Source organism: Schistocerca serialis, chromosome 12 (genome assembly GCF_023864345.2).
Source record: "Schistocerca serialis cubense isolate TAMUIC-IGC-003099 chromosome 12, iqSchSeri2.2, whole genome shotgun sequence".
Classification (NCBI taxonomy): domain Eukaryota; kingdom Metazoa; phylum Arthropoda; class Insecta; order Orthoptera; family Acrididae; genus Schistocerca; species Schistocerca serialis.
The window spans coordinates 106,071,646-106,090,284 of NC_064649.1; positions in this window are offsets into that span (position 1 = coordinate 106,071,646).

The window sequence follows — 18,639 nt, forward strand, 5'->3', positions numbered from 1 at the left end:
GAATTTTGTATGGGAACAGATGCAAGTCTTCAACAACAATTTCTCGCAGTTTCTCCTGGTTGATTCCCACCTGTTATGCAGCTCGTCTGATAGATTTCCTGGGGGTGGTTTGAAACACAGCGCGTGTGTTCTCGATTTTTACAGGCGTTTTCACCCTTTTTGGACAACCGACTTTGTCAACACTGTCACTACCAACACTAACCGTCGTCTCAAACTTGCGAATCAAATTCTTGATTGTTAGCACACTTGAACTCGGTCTCAGACTTCCTTTGAGCTGCAGTTGGGCTGTTATTGATCGCATAGTAGACCTTCATAAATGGCTCAAATGGCTCTGAGCACTATGGGACTCAACTGCTGTGGTCATAAGTCCCCTAGAACTTAGAACTACTTAAACCTAACTAACCTAAGGACATCACACACATCCATGCCCGAGGCAGGATTCGAACCTGCGACCGTAGCGGTCGTGCGGTTCCAGACTGTAGCGCCTTTAACCGCTCGGCCACTCCGGGCGGCTAGTAGACCTTCACAAGCGCTCGCTGTACCATGACATTTTCACGTGCAAATGGCCGACAACAGAGCGCGTAAATATGCGCACACCTATTACCATCATGCCCCACGGCCAACCGAGAAGTTTGAACGTCCTAACGCAAATCGTTCAGAAATTATTACGATTTTATTTGATATAGTTCAGTAATTGTCACCCTGCATGTTGCAGCATATTAAGCAAGGTTTCAACGACGATACGGAGCTGGACGCCCAGGCAAATTGTGTGAGTGGATTAATCACTTTTGCAAAAGATTTTTGAGCCGTGGTAAAAAGTGCTGTTTTGAAGAGCGCGCCGCAGCGCATAGTGTGAAGCAGTCGCCCTCCGTTTCTGGCGGTGGCGCCGCTGTGGCAATCGCAGCTTTGGTGTCTCCCTCTGGTGGGAAAGGGGAAAGGTTGCCTGTTCACGTGCATTTAAGGGGCGCTATGAGCTCGCCAGTGAGTCGGTCTTGGTCAGTCTCTCGTCCCCAGCTTGCTAGTCCGCCTCTCGTCCGCATTTGTTAGGCAGTTAGTGTCTGTCTGTCGTTCGGATCAACCTTTAAAGATGTCAAAATGAGAGTCTTTCCACTCCGCCAGTAAGAGAACTCAGCGAGTGGTCGCCCGGTGGGGGCTTAGTTCCTGCATCTGAGTCTGCGCGTTAGGCCGCCAGTGTACTCGGCTTTGCTCAGGCAATCGTCATTGGCGGTTGGATCGATCGATTGGTCGGTCGCGCACTGAGACACAAGATGACTTGTCCGTCTTGAGCGTCGGCGCATGTGACGTCGCCTCGTGAGTCCAGTGGGCCGCGCCGTATAGCGAGGGGTAGTGGCTTCGCGGCCGACACGAGAGCAACAGGAGTCAACCCACGACATCGGTCTGGCCGGGGCGAGCTGCGACGCCGTGAGACGGGAGATCGGCGCTGTTTCATTTACTTGTTAAATTCTGCTTGTTTTCTTGGTCAGTCTCTCATCCCCAGCTTTGTCGTCTGTCTCTCGTCCGCATTTGTTAGGCAGTTAGTGTCTGTCTGTCGTTCGGAGCTGCCTCTGTCATGTTTGTCGGATTTGGAGTGTTAACGAATTTATTGGTTGGAGTGTAACGGCCTAATTCCTGAAACATGGTTTGATCTTGCCTATCATCTTGAGAGGCAGTATCTGTGTACTGTAGAGCATCTTAACTTGTTTGGCCAACCCTGTAGAATTTTATATTAGATTGCATTTCATGGGCTTCTATTTAACTGATCATTTTAGTATATAAAGTTGCCACTTTTTCACCGTAAGACTTTCTTAGATGTTAAAATAGAGTTGTACCTTCGGTGGCAAAGTTAACATTTTAATTTTTAGTGTTTTGTACCATTTCCATGCCTCCTATGAGGTGCATAGTTTGTGTCCTTGTGTGAATTGTTAAAACTTTTAGTTTAAAGTAATCTGGTGTGTTGCAGATTTGCACCAGTGTAGTCTTGCAGAGGTTGTTGTGAGCAGTCGTAACTACGGCCGTGTCAAAAGGGAGCGGCAAGGTTCTCTGCCCGATAGCTCACACAGTCAAAAATTTGTTTCTTTCTGCATCTGAATAAATTGTAACTTGATATTTAGAGGCTGTTTTCTGATTATAATTTTAAATCTGTTCCTTTTAAAAAATGCTTTAGGCACCATGAAATTGAATAAATTACCATTTGTTAAAAAGGAATTTGGTTATGATTTCATCAGTTACTCCCTGGCAACTACTTCCACGGTCACATAGTGTAATTAAATGTGTTAATGTTCTTGATGAATCGCTAGTAAATAAAATAAATTCTTACGAATATTCTTTGAAAATATATCGCGGTTCAATTTTAATTGGGCTGAAATTAAAGCTCGGCCAATGTCACCATTTGTATGTGCACGGTTAGGATGTATTTGCGAAAACAGTCACCCTTGTTCGGGTTTCGCATCGAGAAATGTGAAGAAATTTTCTGATGCGCGCCACTTCCATACTTTAAACCTGTACGATTGTGTTCAAACATTCACGTAGGCAGATAAATGGATAAAATCAAAACCACTTTCTTTTATCTAGTAACCTTTATCTTTTATCTAGCTACGTTGGTTTAAAGTTGAGCTAAATGTAGCAAGTAAAATTTGTTTTTGTGTGAATTGAATGCACGGAAACGCTTTAAAGTGAATCAAATAAATATAAAATTGAAAAATAACTTTGAAAAATCTTGCTACATTCGGGCTATACCTGCAAAAACACTTCTCTGTGAGTCTTTTTACGCTTGCCACTTCTGTGTTTCAAGTTTGTGCCAGACGTTTCAAACTGTGTAAGAAGGAAGACAAATACATGTAATTGTTGACCGTCCTGTTGTTCTGTGAAACTTTATCCGTTACCACGATACAGCGTTCTAAAGTTGCACATAAACTGCACGTAAAATTCGGGTTTACGCGTATCGTTGTGCTGAGACGGTTTGAAGTGATACATATGATGATAAAAATATATTATTACCGTAATTACAAAAATCTTTCGTCGTTCGGGTTTCACGTGAGAAAAATCACACGGTTCCATATGAAAGTTTCGCAGAAATGCATTGCATTTTAAGCGCTGCAGCTCGATGTCATTAAAATAAAACTGGTTGTTACTGTTGATCACCGTTTCGTTGTTTATACGATAAGGATTTTATTCTCCAGTGTCATAAAATCATCGTAAAATCTGTAGATGTGCAAAGCAATGCATAATGCATATATCAAAATGACATTATACCTAGCCCTGTACAGAATTATATACTATTTGATCGACCATTTAAATTAAATTAAACTAACCCGAAATCGTCTCTAAAAATAACTGTCAGAAAAAGGTCACCATATTTCTAATTAATCGAAAAGTTTTACTGCGTTCTCTTCAAAAAGGACTGTGCTATTTGGTAAAAAAACTATTTTCGGGCAAAGAAAGCTTCAGTTCGTCAGTTTATGCATAGGAGTGAAAACTTGATAAAATTTTGTCGTGCGTACATTGTTTCGCAGTTCTCTTGTTTATTTCAGCCAATCGTAGTAGTACTTAATTCGGATTAGTTGCTGCAACGTTTCGCGCCAAAATTATGAACGTGAGTTTTTAATTTTGTATTTTTATTATTGCACATTTCACATAAACAATGACATGAATTTTAAGGTAAGAGATAATAAAAAGATGCCTACTTTTTAATAGTTTATCATTTGTTGAGCGAATCGTTCACCTTGCTATGTGTTAAGCTTTTAAGTAAGTTTATCTATGAAATGCGGTCGTATCGTACGTTTATCTACTTGTTGTAAACTATTTACATACATTATTGCCATGAACTTCACACAGTATTTAATATTTCATTCGGTGTCCTAATTATATTTGATGTTCTTTGTGCAGTGTATTAATTATTTTTGGTTATTTTTGATATATCTGTGTATGCAGTCTCATGCATATATGAATAAACTGTGTGTAACTATAAAAGTTACAAAAACAAAATAATAAAAAGTGACAAACATGAAAAAAACGAAAATTTCACAGTGGTCCACAACCCCAGGATGACTACCACAGCCCACTTCACCCCTCCGCCGCCCCACACCGAACCCAGGGTTATTGAGCGGTTCGGTCCCTGGTGGGTGACCATCCGGTCTGCCGACCGCTGTTGGCAAGTGGGGTGCACTCAGCCCTTGTGAGGCAAACTGAGGAGCTACTTGACTGAGAAGTAGCGGCTCCGGTCTCGTAAACTGACATACGGCCGGTAGAGCGGTGTGCTGACCACATGTGCTCCATATCCGCATCCAGTGACGCCTGTGGGCTGAGGATGACACGGCGGCCTATCCGTACCATTGGGCCTTCATGGCCTGTTCGGGAGGAGTAAAGGATTTATTGGTCACCAGCTCCTTTAACGTCACTAGCGAATTTCTTAGTATAAGCAAGTGATGTACGAGGGCAGTTCAATAAGTAATGCAACACATTTTTTTTTCTGAAACAGGGGTTGTTTTATTCAGCACTGAAATACACCAGGTTATTCCCCAATCTTTTAGCTACACAACACTATTTTTCAACGTAATCTCCATTCAATGCTACGGCCTTACGCCGCCTTGAAATGAGGGCCTGTATGCCTGCACGGTACCATTCCACTGGTCGATGTCGGAGCCAACGTCGTACTGCATCAATAACTTCTTCATCATCCGCATAGTGCCTCCCACGGATTGCGTCCTTCATTGGGCCAAACATATGGAAATCCGACGGTGCGAGATCGGGGCTGTAGGGTGCATGAGGAAGAACAGCCCACTGAAGTTTTGTGAGCTCCTCTCGGGTGCGAAGACTTGTGTGAGGTCTTGCGTTGTCATGAAGAAGGAGAAGTTCGTTCAGATTTTTGTGCCTACGAACACGCTGAAGTCGTTTCTTCAATTTCTGAAGAGTAGCACAATACACTTCAGAGTTGATCGTTTGACCATGGGGAAGGACATCGAACAGAATAACCCCTTCAGCGTACCAGAAGACTGTAACCATGACTTTACCAGCTGAGGGTATGGCTTTAAACTTTTTCTTGGTAGGGGAGTGGGTGTGGCGCCACTCCATTGATTGCCGTTTTGTTTCAGGTTCGAAGTGATGAACCCATGTTTCATCGCCTGTAACAATCTTTGACAAGAAATTGTCACCCTCAGCCACATGACGAGCGAGCAATTCCGCACAGATGGTTCTCCTTTGCTCTTTATGGTGTTCGGTTAGACAACGAGGGACCCAGCGGGAACAAACCTTTGAATATCCCAACTGGTGAACAGTTGTGACAGCACTACCAACAGAGATGTAAAGTTGAGCACTGAGTTGTTTGATGGTGATGCGTCGATCATCTCGAACGAGTGTGTTCGCACGCTCCGCCATTGCAGGAGTCACAGCTGTGCACGGCCGGCCCGCACGCGGGAGATCAGACAGTCTTGCTTGACCTTGCGGCGATGATGACACACGCTTTGCCCAACGACTCACCGTGCTTTTGTCCACTGCTAGATCACCGTAGACATTCTGCAAGCGCCTATGAATATCTGAGATGCCCTGGTTTTCCGCCAAAAGAAACTCGATCACTGCCCGTTGTTTGCAACGCACATCTGTTACAGACGTCATTTTAACAGCTCCGTACAGCGCTGCCACCTGTCGGAAGTCAATGAAACTATACGAGACGAAGCGGGAATGTTTGAAAATATTTCACAAGAAATTTCCGTTTTTTTCAACCAAAATTGGCCGAGAAAAAAAAAGTGTTGCATTACTTATTGAACTGCCCTCGTATATATTGCTACTAATACCAAATGAGAGGGACGTTACGTAATTTCAAACTTCGCCACGTCCTTAGCACAGCAATGTGACCGGTATAAGTAAGAGTTTTGAACTGATCTCTGTTGCAGCGCTGTTAAGTATAAATCAAGTGTAAGTACGATAATGGGAGAAGGTCAATAAATGAATTAAAATTTGTGCCACAGCCTGGACTTGCACCCAGGTCTCCCTGCTTTCTGGATAGAAATTCTGACAATTACACCACCACAGCACTACAGCTAATATTGCTGCACTTACTACTGAAGTCCAACACCCTCACTTAACACAAGGTTCAATTGGCATCACGAAGAATCCGAGGAGCCGCCAACCAGTCATAGGGGAACAAAAATTTCGGACCTGGTAAATAAAGAAATGTTATTGCGATGTCGACTGTTCATTTTTAAATATACACTCCTGGAAACGGAAAAAAGAACACATTGACACCGGTGTGTCAGACCCACCATACTTGCTCCGGACACTGCGAGAGGGCTGTACAAGCAATGATCACACGCACGGCACAGCGGACACACCAGGAACCGCGGTGTTGGCCGTCGAATGGCGCTAGCTGCGCAGCATTTGTGCACCGCCGCCGTCAGTGTCAGCCAGTTTGCCGTGGCATACGGAGCTCCATCGCAGTCTTTAACACTGGTAGCATGCCGCGACAGCGTGGACGTGAACCGTATGTGCAGTTGACGGACTTTGAGCGAGGGCGTATAGTGGGCATGCGGGAGGCCGGGTGGACGTACCGCCGAATTGCTCAACACGTGGGGCGAGAAGTCTCCACAGTACATCGATGTTGTCGCCAGTGGTCGGCGGAAGGTGCACGTGCCCGTCGACCTAGGACCGGACCGCAGCGACGCACGGATGCACGCCAAGACCGTAGGATCCTACGCAGTGCCGTAGGGGACCGCACCGCCACTTCCCAGCAAATTAGGGACACTGTTGCTCCTGGGGTATCGGCGAGGACCATTCGCAACCGTCTCCATGAAGCTGGACTACGGTCCCGCACACCGTTAGGCCGTCTTCCGCTCACGCCCCAACATCGTGCAGCCCACCTCCAGTGGTGTCGCGACAGGCGTGAATGGAGGGACGAATGGAGACGTGTCGTCTTCAGCGATGAGAGTCGCTTCTGCCTTGGTGCCAATGATGGTCGTATGCGTGTTTGGCGCCGTGCAGGTGAGCGCCACAATCAGGACTGCATACGACCGAGTCACACAGGGCCAACACCCGGCATCATGGTGTGGGGAGCGATCTCCTACACTGGCCGTACACCACTGGTGATCGTCGAGGGGACACTGAATAGTGCACGGTACATCCAAACCGTCATCGAACCCATCGTTCTACCATTCCTAGACCGGCAAGGGAACTTGCTGTTCCAACAGGACAATGCACGTCCGCATGTATCCCGTGCCGCCCAACGTGCTCTAGAAGGTGTAAATCAACTACCCTGGCCAGCAAGATCTCCGGATCTGTCCCCCATTGAGCATGTTTGGGACCGGATGAAGCGTCGTCTCACGCGGTCTGCACGTCCAGCACGAACGCTGGTCCAACTGAGGCGCCAGGTGGAAATGGCATGGCAAGCCGTTCCACAGGACTACATCCAGCATCTCTACGATCGTCTCCATGGGAGAATAGCAGCTGCATTGCTGCGAAAGATGGATATACACTGTACTAGTGCCGACATTGTGCATGCTCTGTTGCCTGTGTCTGTATGCCTGTGGTTCTGTCAGTGTGATCATGTGATGTATCTGACCCCAGGAATGTGTCAATAAAGTTTCCCCTTCCTGGGACAATGAATTCACGGTGTTCTTATTTCAATTTCCAGGAGTGTAGAATCAGGTCGCTTCTCTCCGTGGATATGCTGCCAAAATTTAAAAATGAAATGTTTTCCTCACGAGTGTCTCGCTCGAGAAAGTCGAGCTGGCCTATGTGGCCGAGCGGTTCTAGGCACTTCAGTCCGGAACCGCGCTGCTGCTACGGTCGCAGGTTCGAATCCTGCCTCGGGCATGAATATGTGTAATGTCCTTAGGTTGGTTAGGTTCAATTAGTTCTAAGTTCTAGGAGACTGATGACCTGAGATGTTAAGTCCCATAGTCCTCAGAGCAGTTTGAACCATTTTTCAGGAACTCCACCAAGGAAAAGACGGAAACAAAGCTACTAGATTACTTTTGAATACATTATGAGAGTGCCAGTGATCAATATATTACAAATATTTAAAACATAAGTAATAGCAATGCCTTTTTAAAAATTGTCACTTGTAATTAAATAAAAAAAAAGAAAAGAAATTGGAATCTATATATGAATTTCATAGACAATATTTCATAAATACGTATGCACAACCACTGTGCCCTCTCGATTTTTTTTGCTCTTAGTATTGATCTGTAAGAATTATTACGTAATCTATGTAAATAAAAGTCTCGTATTACACCAGTAAATCGTATGTGTGCAGCATGTTCTATACATGTCAGCTAAAGGTTATTGCAGCCTACTCATTGAAAATCGTTTCAATAAAGACATGTTGCTGCTCAATAGTACATCGTCTGACGTGACAGTCTTCGCCATTCCACTTTCGCAACAACTCCGTTAGAAAGAAGCCGTCTGCCACATCTTTGCACTGGCGTTTATCCTCACCATGGCAACCACTAGTTTCCCTATCTACAACAACTTCAGTGGAAAGAAGCCTGCTGCCTCATCTTCGGAACGGCGTCCAACTTCACCATGGCAACCAGTGGTTCCAAATTATTCACTAACAGGCCTTGAGAGGGCAAGCCACGTACCGTCAAATCGAAGTTCGTTTGTCCTACATGTTTAAATATTTTTAACGCTTCTTAATTGACAATAGCTGTTAAATAAGCTAAGTTTAGTGTGTGTTTATTTTTATTTCTTGACAATGTTCTTTTAACTAAGAAATTTTACATTGTTATTCGACCTATAACCCATTGGTTAATAATGACATAATTCCATCAGAAGTGGGCGGAGCCTCCATTATACAGGGTGTTACAGAAAGGTACGGCCAAACTTTCAGGAAACATTCCTCACACACAAATAAAGAAAAGATGTTATGTGGACATGTGTCCGGAAACGCTTAATTTCCATGTTAGAACTCATTTTAGTTTCGCCAGTATGTACTATACTTCCTCGATTCACGGTCATGATTTCATACGGGATACTCTACCTGTGCTGCAAGAACATGTACCTTTGCAAGTACGACACAACATGTGGTTCATGCACGATGGAGCTCCTGCATATTTCAGTCGAAGTGTTCGTACGCTTCTCAACAACAGATTCGGTGACCGATGGATTGGTGGAGGCGGACCAATTCCATGGCCTCCACGCTCTCCTGACCTCAACCCTCTTGACTTTCATTTATGGGGGCATTTGAAAGCTCTTGTCTACGCAACCCCGGTACCAAATGCAGAGACTCTTCGTGCTCGTATTGTGGACGGCTGTGATACAATACGCCATTCTCCAGGGCTGCATCAGCGCATCAGGGGCTCCATGCGACGGAGGGTGGATGCATGTATCCTCGCTATCGGAGGACATTTTGAACATTTCCTGTAACAAAGTGTTTGCAGTCACGCTGGTACGTTCTGTTGCTGTGTGTTTCCATTCCATGATTAATGTGATTTGAAGAGAAGTAATAAAATGAGCTCTAACATGGAAATTAAGCGTTTCCGGACACATGTCCACATAACATATTTTCTTTCTTTGTGTGTGGGGAATGTTTCCTGAAAGTTTGACCGTACCATTTTGTAACACCCTGTGTATAGTAAGACGTGCACTGGTTTCTCCAGTAGTGATTCTCCATCAGAAGGAGGCTCTTACTCATTGATAATACATCGTTTTATAACTTTATAACTTTATGTATTTCCTTTAATTAAAGCTTTGTATACGATTTGTAGGTTGAAATGGCTCTGAGCACTATGTGACTTAACTACTGAGGTCATCAGTCCCCTAGAACTTAGAACTACTTAAACCTAACTAACCTAAGGACCTCACACACATCCATGCTCGAGGCAGGATTCGAACCTGCGACCGTAGCGGCCGCGCGGTTCCAGACTGTAGTGCCTAGAACCGCTCGGCCACGCTGGCCGGCACGACTTGTAGGTCTGAAGATGATCACAGTAGTGGTTGAAACCGGTCACCGTAATAAATAATTGTTTCTGATAGGAAAAAAGCTACTGGAAAGTGGTCGGCATGACATTACCACGTCCGGGGGACGAAACCATAATTTCACGTCATTCTTGAGTCACAGTCCTGAGCTACTGCTGCTGACGCTCCGGAACTACCAGCAGACGAGGCGCGAGGATGTCGCGTACGAGATGGCAGACCCCTGCAGCCTCGGGCGGCGTGTCGAACTACCTTCTGGCCGGCGCTGCGCCGACTTTGAGGCCGATTCGCGGATGGGTCTTCTGGGACGACTTTCGACCACGTGAGTGGCGTAGGAAAGCAGTTCGCTTGTTGATCGTGACCTCTGGCGCTGCTGTCAGGTAGTGGGCTCTGGCGGCCGTTGTCTGAGACACGAGGAGGCTGCGTTTCCGTCCACGGCGGCGGATACGATCGCGCCCTAAACATCTGCTTCGGTTTCACAAGCTGTGATGAAGGCATCACGCATCTCTGTTCTGTCATGCGGGATGCAGACTTTGCAGGAGCACGGGACGGATGCTGCAGTGCCAATCGATCGTGTCCTTTGGAAGCAACCATCCCGGCATTCACCTTAAGGGGAGTAGGACGTCAAATGGTACTCCATGGAGCAGGAGAGGCACCACAGGGCATTTTAATTTCCACTGTCTATACTTTTACAAATAAATTCACGAAACTTTGTCAGCTGACCAGGAAGGATTCAGGATCCGTACTCATAGCAGTTGAAGTTCAAAAACATAACAAAATATTTTTTTTTACATGTTAAATTTCATCATTTTTGAATCTTGCTGGCAGATTAAAACTGTGTGCCGGACCAAGACTCGAGCTCGAGACCTTTACATTTCGCGGGCAAGTGCTCTACCATCTGAGCTACCGAAGCACGACTCACGCCCGGTGCTCACAGCTTTACTTCTGCCAGTACCTCGTCTCCTACCTTCCAAACTTTACAGAAGCTCTCCTGCGAACCTTGCAGAACTAGCACTCCTGAAAGAAAGGATACTGCGGAGACATGGCTTAGCCACAGCCCGGCGGATGTTTCCAGAATGAGATTTTCACTCTGCAGCGGAGTGTGCGCTGATATGAAACTTCCTGGCAGATTAAACTGTGTACCCGACCGAGACTCGAACTCGGGACCTTTGCCTTTCGCGGGCAAGTGCTCTACCATCTGAACTACCCAAGCACGACTCACGCCCCGTCCTCAAAGCGCACACTCCGCTGCAGAGTGAAAATCTCATTCTGGAAACATCCCCCAGGCTGTGGCTAAGCCATGTCTCCGGAATATCCTTTCTTCCAGGAGTGGTAGTTTTGCAAGTTTCGCAGGAGAGCTTCTGTGAAGTTTTGGAAGGTAGGAGACGAGGTACTGGCGGAAGTGAAGCTGTGAGGACGGGGCGTGAGTCGTGCTTGGGTAGCTCAGATGGTAGAGCACTTGTCCGCGAAAGGCAAAGGTCCCGAGTTCGAGTCTCGGTCCGGCACACAGTTTTAACTTGGCAGGAAGTTTCATATCAGCGCACACTCTGCTGCAGAGTGAAAAATCTCATTCTGAATGCATCATTTTTGCACTTACTATTGGCTGCATTTGTTGCTTTAGGTACACTTCTTCAAGTAACAGAGATTCTTCGATGAATTTTGCACAGCATACAAAGCCATACTTACAGGTGTATGAAACTCTACAATTTTCCAAAGCTATTAAAAGCTTTGGTAAAAATTGAGATAATTAATTATAAAATTTGATAGTTTTTTCATAATGCGGGGCCACAGTCATAATATATTTCTTTAAAGTCAGTGCCACCGTTAGACTGTTGTTTATTTGCAGTGCTACATTTACTCTTACACAATCATGATTTCGGCTTCAAAGTGCCATTATCAAGTGTTTTAAGTGTAATAAATTGCCCAAGATGGCATACTGTCGTACTGACATAGACTATTAGACAAGTTGTCTAAGAGTCGATATTTCTGGCAGAGCCTACTGCTTTGCTTCATTACTGAGTACACCATGGTGTCTCGATTATTTGGCGTGTGTTACAATTTTGGAACATTAGAAAGGCCTATTTCGCTTTATCTAGCAGTGACAAAATAAACGCAATCAAATACATAAACCACTCCAATCTTGGGTACTATTCGTGTTAACATTTTTTTCAGTATTAACTAAACTAAACTGCGTCAGAACAGGCCTTGGAAGGCACAACGGTACCGACCGGCTGCCGTGTCATCCTTAGCCCACAGGCGTTACTGGATGCGCACATGGAGGGGCATGTGGTCAGCACACCGCTCTCCCGGCTGTATATCGGTTCACGAGACCGGAGCCGCTACTTCTCAATCAAGCAGCTCCTCAATTTGCCTCTCAAGGGCTGAGTGCACCCCGCTTGCCGACAGCGCTCAGCAGACCGGATAGTCACCCATCCAAGTACTAGCCCAGCCCGAAAGCGCTTAACATCTGACGGGAATCGGTGTTACCACTGCGGTAAGGCCGTTGGGTTTTTCGGTATTACACAACAATATTTTTATTATTCTCTTTTTTTTGACGAGGTAATAGATTATTTCGCAGAAACGAGAGCAGGCCGTGTAAAGTTGTAGTGAGATCAGAGTAAAACAAATGCTGGGATGTAAGGATTGAAGAAATGTGTACTGTCTTTCTTGTCTCTTCTCATTACTGGTTTTATGTTTCCTGTATTTAATTTTATGTCATACAAAAGAGGAAGTTATTAGCTATTAGGCAATAAAGAGTGCAAATCTGTTATCCTTCCGGTCACAAATAATCCCATCCGGTATTAATCGTGAGCTTTTCTTTATGGGGGGAGAGGGGGGGGGGTTAGGATGTCAAACCGGCCGACTGGGAGCAGAAGACGCACCACAGAACATTTTAATTTCCATTGTTCCGAGTATAGGTGTGATGGCTTCCATAACAAAAATGTCCACGTTCGAATTCCACAGGCAGAAGAATAGCGACGAGCGACAGAAGAGTGCTATGTAAAGAGGCGTAGCACTGCACTTTGGCACATGTCTTACATTTCCGCGAACTGTTTTATGTATGAAGCTCTTCACAATGATGTGTGCTAAGAAATGAACATATTTTTGAAAAATCTTTTTTTTTTTTAATTTTTGATGTCCTATCTGTATACTGAGCAAGCAGTACAGGAAAGAAAAGAAAAATTTGGAGTAGGAATTAAAATCCATGGAGGAGAAATAAAAACTGTGGGGTTTGCCGATGACATTGTAATTCTGCCAGAGACAGCCAAGGACCTGGAAGAGCAGTTAAACGGAATGGACAGTACCTTGAAAGGGGGATATAAGATGAACATCAACAAAAGCAAAACGAGGATAATGGAATCTAGTCGTATTAAATCGGGTGATGCTAAGCAAATTAGATAAGAAAATGAGACAACGTAGTAGATGAGTTTTGATACTTGATCAGCAAAAAAACTGATGATTGTAGAAGTAGAGAGGATATAAAATGTAGACTGGCAATGGCACGAAATGTGTTTCTGAAGAAGAGAAATTTGCTAACGTCGAGTATAGATTTTAGTGTCGGGAAGTCGTTTCTGAAAGTATTTGTATGGAGTGTAGCCATGAATGGAAGTGACACATGGACCATCAATAGTTTAGATAAGAAAATAGAAATTTTCGAAATGTCGTGTTGCAGAAGAATGCTGAAGATTAGATGGGTAGCTCACGTAACTAATCAGGAGGTACTGTGTGGAATTGGGGAGAAGAGGAATTTGTGGCACAACTTGACTAGAAGAAGGGACCGGTTGGTAGGACATGTTCTGAGGCATCAGGGATCACCAATTTAGTACTGGAGGGTAGCGGGCAATGTAAAAATCGTAGAGGGAGACCAGGAGATGAATACACTAAGCAGATTCAGAAGGATGTAGGTTGCAGTAGGTACTGGGAGACGAAGGAGCTTGCACAGGATAGAGTAGCAGGGAGAGCTGCATCAAACCAGTCTCTGGACTGAAGACTACAACACCACACATGTCCTATCTCAAACGCCTTAAGGACAGGGGGGAGGGGGGGGTCATTATCAAGTTTTTGCCCCGGTTCGGAAATATCGTAGATCCACTGAGTTGCGACAGGTGGCCTTTACAGATGAATCACGTTTCATGTCGTATTGGACAGTTGGCCGTTGGCGTCTACGGTCCTGCAACAATGGTGGGAGGGGTTCAGGCCGGAGGAGGGAGATTTATGGTCTGGGAAATGTTTCTTGGCATTTCCTGGGTGATTTTGTTATTCTGCAAGTGCCGACAGGTGGCCCTTTCAGATGAATCACGTTTTATGCTCCATTGGACAGATGGCCTGCAACAATAGTCAGACTGCTCCAGACCGGAGGAGGGAGCGTTTGCGAAATGATATGAGTGACCTCGTCATTCTGGAAGGCACGATGGATCAAAACAAGTATGCATCTATCCTTCGCGACCATTTCCAGCCCTACATACAGCTTGTTTTGCCTGAGCACAACGGCATCTACCAGCAGGACAATACAACGAGTCACACAGCTTGCAGTGCACGTGTGTCGTCCGAAGACCACCAAGACGAGTATACCATACTTCCCTGGCCATATTATTTAATTAAACAGATCTGATTAAGGTCATCAGGCCTTCTCTTACATTGGACCAGGGTTTCACATACACTCCAGGAAATGGAAAAAAGAACACATTGACACCGGTGTGTCAGACCCACCATACTTGCTCCGGACACTGCGAGAGGGCTGTACAAGCAATGATCACACGCACGGCACAGCGGACACACCAGGAACCGCGGTGTTGGCCGTCGAATGGCGCTAGCTGCGCAGCATTTGTGCACCGCCGCCGTCAGTGTCAGCCAGTTTGCCGTGGCATACGGAGCTCCATCGCAGTCTTTAACACTGGTAGCATGCCGCGACAGCGTGGACGTGAACCGTATGTGCAGTTGACGGACTTTGAGCGAGGGCGTATAGTGGGCATGCGGGAGGCCGGGTGGACGTACCGCCGAATTGCTCAACACGTGGGGCGTGAGGCCTCCACAGTACATCGATGTTGTCGCCAGTGGTCGGCGGAAGGTGCACGTGCCCGTCGACCTGGGACCGGGCCGCAGCGACGCACGGATGCACGCCAAGACCGTAGGATCTTACGCAGTGCCGTAGGGGACCGCACCGCCACTTCCCAGCAAATTAGGGACACTGTTGCTCCTGGGGTATCGGCGAGGACCATTCGCAACCGTCTCCATGGAGCTGGGCTATGGTCCCGCACACCGTTAGGCCGTCTTCCGCTCACGCCCCAACATCGTGCAGCCCGCCTCCAGTGGTGTCGCGACAGGCGTGAATGGAGGGACGAATGGAGACGTGTCGTCTTCAGCGATGAGAGTCGCTTCTGCCTTTGTGCCAATGATGGTCGTATGCGTGTTTGGCGCCGTGCAGGTGAGCGCCACAATCAGGACTGCATACGACCGAGGCACACAGGGCCAACACCCGGCATCATGGTGTGGGGAGCGATCTCCTACACTGGCCGTACACCACTGGTGATCGTCGAGGGGACACTGAATAGTGCACGGTACATCCAAACCGTCATCGAACCCATCGTTCTACCATTCCTAGACCGGCAAGGGAACTTGCTGTTCCAACAGGACAATGCACGTCCGCATGTATCCCGTGCCACCCAACGTGCTCTAGAAGGTGTAAGTCAACTACCCTGGCCAGCAAGATCTCCGGATCTGTCCCCCATTGAGCATGTTTGGGACTGGATGAAGCGTCGTCTCACGCGGTCTGCACGTCCAGCACGAACGCTGGTCCAACTGAGGCGCCAGGTGGAAATGGCATGGCAAGCCGTTCCACAGGACTACATCCAGCATCTCTACGATCGTCTCCATGGGAGAATAGCAGCCTGCATTGCTGCGAAAGGTGGATATACACTGTACTAGTGCCGACATTGTGCATGCTCTGTTGCCTGTGTCTATGTGCCTGTGGTTCTGTCAGTGTGATCATGTGATGTATCTGACCCCAGGAATGTGTCAATAAAGTTTCCCCTTCCTGGGACAACGAATTCACGGTGTTCTTATTTCAATTTCCAGGAGTGTATATCGTTGCTGTTTTTACATCATAGGTACATAAGAAAATAAAATAACGATTTTAGTACAACAGTAATATTAAAATGAGTGGAGTGTTTCAACCGGCAATGTAAATAAATAACACAGACTATGAGCTAATAAAGTTAATAGTGGCAGTACTTGCTCTACAGCAGCTGGTGCCACTAATAGTCATAATGATAACCACTCCGCCTACAGGCCAGAAGTGGCTCATCGGGACCATCCGACCGCCGTGTCATCCTCAGTGGAGGATGCGGATAGGAGGGGCGTGGGGTCAGCACACCTCTCTCCCAGTCGTTATGATGGTATTCTTGACCGAAGCTGCCACTATTCAGTCGAGCAGCTCCTCAATTGGCGTCACGAGGCTGAGTGCACCCCGAAAAATTGCGACAGCGCATGGCGGGCTGGATGGTCACCCATCCAAGTGCTGACCACTCCCGACACCGCTTAACTTTGGTGATCTCACGGGAACCGGTGTAGCCACTGCGGCAAGGCCGTTGCTCTATAATGATAACAACAACAACAACAACAACAACAACAACAATAATATTAATAATAGTAATAAATGTTATGGTGTAAAGCCAGCCGGGAATGAGACAGCAAAGAGGGCTGTGAAGAAGACAACAGCCAGTCGCACACCGAACCCTCTCCAGGATGATAACGCTACAGCAGCAGCCTAACATAAGCGTCGTGCCCGACTGGTCACAGCCCAGTTTTACCAGAAGCTTCAAGACAAGCGACCTGGATAGAAGCGTGAAAGCTCATCACACTGCCCGCACATTCTATGTAGCTCAGACTTGCAATTGTTATACTGAAGAGATTGTTTATTTTGCATGTCGTCCTTTGCTTGCGACAAATTTATTGTAACTGTCAAAGTTAAGTTCTATCATTTACTTTTCGTAATAAAACTCATTAACATGATTTGCTCGAATTGTTGTCTAGCGTTCCGAGAAAGCAGGTTTTCCTAGACACCCCATCTTTGACAACTAGCCAGGATTCAACAATAATGTCAATAATAACAATAATGACGATAGCCGGCCGTTGTGGCGGAGCAGTTCTAGGCGCTTCAGTCTCGAGCAGCCCTGCTGTTACGGTCGCAGGTTCGAATCCTGCCTCGGCCATGGATGTGTGTAATGTCCTTAGGTTAGTTAGGTTTAAGTAGTTCTAAGTCTAGGGGACTGATGGTGCCCCACTGCAGACTGCTAACTAAGGTACGAGCATATGGGATTGGTTCCCAAATATGTGAGTGGCTAGAAGCCTTCTTAAGTAATAGAACCCAGTACATTGTCCTCGATGGTGAGTGTTCATCGGAGGTGGGGGTATCATCTGGAGTGCCACAGCGAAGTGTGGTAGGTCCGCTGTTGATTTCTATCTACATAAATGATCTTTTGGATAGGGTGGATAGCAATGTGCGGCTGTTTGCTGATGATGCTGTGGCGTACGGGAAGGTGTCGTCGTTGAGTGACTGTAGGAGGATACAAGATAACTTGGACAGGATTTGTGATTGGTGTAAAGAATGGCAGCTTACTCTAAATATAGATAAATGTAAATTAATGCAGATGAATAGGAAAAAGAATCCCGTAATGTTTGAATACTCCATTAGTAGCGTAGCGCTTGTCACAGTCACGTCGATTAAATATTTTGGCGTAACACTGCAGAGCGATATGAAGTGGGACAACCATGTAATGGCAGTTGTGCGGAAGGCGGATAGTCTTCTTCGGTTCATTGGTAGAATTTTGGGAAGATGTGGTTCATCTGGAGACCGCTTATAAAACACTAACACGACTTATTCTTCAGTACTGCTCGAGCGTTTGGGATCCCTATCAGGTCGGATTGAGGGAGGTCATAGAAGCAATTCAGAGGCAGGCTGCTAGATTTGTTACTGGAAGGTTTGATCATCACGCGAGTGTTACGGAAATGCTTCAGGAACTCTGGTGGGACTCTCTATAGGAAAGGAGGCGTTCTTTTCGTGAATCGCTACTGAGGAAATTTAGAGAACCAGCATTTGAGGCTGACTGCAGTACAATTTTACTGACGCCAACTTATATTTCGCGGAAAGACCACAAAGATAAGAGAGATTAGGGCTCGTACAGAGGCATATAGGCAGTCATTTTTCTCTCATTCTGTTTAGGAGTGGGAGAGAAGATGGTAGTTGTGGTATGAGGTACCCTCGGCCACGCACCGTATGGTGGATTGCGCAGTATGTAGTAGATGTAGATGTAGACCTCAGATGTTACGCCCCATAGCGCTTAGAGCGATTTGACGAATTTTGAAATGATGGTGGCAGATATAAAAAGAATACATAGGTGTGCAAAGTAGATGTTTTTTGGGGCACTGTGTTCTGGGATATGGAAATTTAAGGAGGCCGCACCAGTTAAGTATGTTGGCATAAGTTGTCGCCAGCACACCAGTCGGAAAGGACGAAGTGCCAAGTTCGATTAGTAGGTGCTGGATCAAGTGCAGCTATCACGAGAGAGGGCAGAGACACACGGACAAGCAACAAGCCACCAACGCCACCTCGACAGCACGTGTTTAGGGCCTCACTCAGTCATCCAGTTTGGCGTCTGTCAGTTAACACGTGGAGTGGGTTTAGTTCGTCACAGGCTACGACAGTACATAGTGACCAGTGGGACTAGTTTACAA